The 2,446-nt window shown below is 49.1% G+C and overlaps 1 pseudogene; it reads left to right on the plus strand.

The window, feature by feature from the left end:
• The first annotated feature begins 422 nt into the window (after window positions 1-422).
• On the plus strand, window positions 423-542 carry LOC115030955 (annotated as a pseudogene).
• The last annotated feature ends 1,904 nt before the right edge of the window (window positions 543-2,446 follow it).

The following is a 2,446-nucleotide window of genomic DNA, read 5'->3' on the forward strand; positions in this document are numbered from 1 at the left end:
GGAGAACCTGGTGGCCAAGTCAGCTTTGACATGTTAACTAGGCACCCCAAGCTATTTGTCCCAGGTTTGGCACCTAACAGTTTCTTAATGTCACACCTGTTTACCCCAGAGGAGCTCTGTGATTAAGAGGCATTTCCTGGACTTTGGAGGTAATGGGAGGTAATGGAAGGAAAGGTAGACCGATGCTTGTTTGAAAATCATTAGGACACCAGGTGTTGTGGCACATGCATGTAATGCCAGAACTCAGGAGGTTCTGAGTTCGAGACCACCCTGGTCTACATAGTTCCAGGACAGGCAGAGCTACATAGGAGACCCTGTCTGGGACACACACACACACACACACACACACACACACACACACACACACACACACACAGAGCAGGCAGTTCTCTCTGTGCTGTTCTCCTTCAGCCAGGATTCAGCTCAAAATAACTAAGCCAACCAGGAGGATCCCTTTCCTGGTGGAGGCCGGGTGTGCAATGGTTGCAAACAGCAGGAGCGTTTTGCCTACACAGTTGTCCAAAGGGAAGTTGGAAACAACTTTTTAGCTGCTATTCCTGTCTGCTCTCAAAGCTGGCCCCAACCTAGGCTCCAGACAGGTGTGCAGGGTGCCTTTGGGAAGCCCCTGGGCACAGTGGCCAGGGTTCACTTTGGCCGGGTCACCCTGTCCCTCTACGCCAAGCTTTCAGATAAGGGACCTGTGACTGAGGCTCCACAGGGAGCCAAGTTCAAGTTCCTGGCCACCAGAAGATCCATATCTCAAGGAAGTGGAGCTTCCCCAAATGTAACGCTGATGAATTCGAAGATGTGGTAGCTGAGAAGTGCCTTATCCCCGTTGGCTGTAGGGTCAAATGTATCCTCACTTGTGGTCCCTGGACAAGTGGCAGGCCCTGTACTCCTGAGGGCTTCCACTGTGTTCTCCTATACCCCACCGAATCATACACAGTAGTAAATATCAACAGTTTGGGGGGGGGGGAGGTTTGGGTTTTGTTGTTGTTGTTGTTGTTTTTTGTTTGGTTGGTTAGTTGGTTTTGGTTTTTCAAGACAGGGTTTCTCTGTATAACCCTGGTTGTCCTGGAACTCACTTTGTAGACCAGGCTGGCCTTGAACTCAGAAATCCACCTGCCTCTGACTCCGGAGTGCTGGGATTAAAGGTGTGCACCAACACGCCCAGCTAAGGTTTGTTTTTGGAACAGGGTTTTACCCGCCTCTTCATGCTGTCTTAGAACTTCTGAGTTCAGCCTATCCTGGTGTTTCAACCACCCAAGGAGCTGGGAAGGGAGGTGTGTGCCCCTAGGACTAGCCAGAGGTTTTATTTTAGTGTTAGTGAATTAAAACTGTCAACACAGCTAGGCATGGTAGAAGACCAGGCATTCTAAGCTAGCCTGGGCTAAACGATACCTGGCCCTTTCCTCAAAAATAGATGAACAAACACAGGACAAGTGCGATAACCGTGTTCCAGAAGGGAACATAAGGCTGGCCATGAACTGGATTGCAAGGAAGAAGAAATGAAGTTTCTTTTATCTTCACCCTGCTAACTTCAGTAGCTCCCACGCTGAGTATTCAGCCACCCCCTCTTCCAGTACTTCTTTGGTCTTTCTCGCTGTTATAGATCATTGTTTTTCTTGTTTTTCATTCTTAAAATTCTCCCTAGTTCATATTCTTACAGAGGAGAATTCATTCCAATTTTTAAGTTTTTTTTTTTAATTTTATGTTCATGAATTTTTTTTTTTCCGGCCTGTATATCTGTGGACCTTGAATGTGCCTGCTGCCAGTGGTGAAGAACAGAGAGGGTATTCGATCCCCTGGGACTGGAGTTAGGATGCTCGTGAGCCACCTCAAGGCCCAAACCACGGTCCCTGTGAGAGCAACCAGGGCTCTTAAGCACGAAGCCATCTCTCCCTCATCTCTTTCCAACTTTACAGAAATTTATTCAACACCTACGGTTGGGTTTCAGATCTGGGACAAGAGTCTGAGATGCACACTTAACATACCAAAGTGGACCTGGTGCTGCTCCCAGAAGCTCCCAGCATCCCTCCTTAGCTACCTGTTACAGGCACAGCTGGCCCACCCCGCCCTCTGCCCTGAACTTTACAGCACAGGGGCTGGGCCTCCCCCCCTCACCCCCCCCCCCAAGCACCTTCCTGTATGATGCAGACATTTTGGTCTCCTCTTGCTCCCTGCCTTCTCCTCATTTTCTCTCTCCCTGCCCACTTACATTTTCTCCTTCTCTTCCCCCTCCCCTCTGTCTCCCTCCCTATGGTGGCTTCCCTGTCTCATTCCTTGGGACCAGTGAACCCACCCAAGAGCTGCCCCCTCAATAAACCTGCCTTTGTATGATCTAGCTGGGATTGGCTGATTTCATCAGCAGAGAATAATTTATCAACCTACTATGTGCAAGGTGTTTCCTGTTGTCTCTTGAAATACAATAGTGAAGCGTGGTGGT

Source organism: Mus caroli, chromosome 4 (assembly GCF_900094665.2).
Source record: "Mus caroli chromosome 4, CAROLI_EIJ_v1.1, whole genome shotgun sequence".
NCBI lineage: Eukaryota > Metazoa > Chordata > Mammalia > Rodentia > Muridae > Mus > Mus caroli.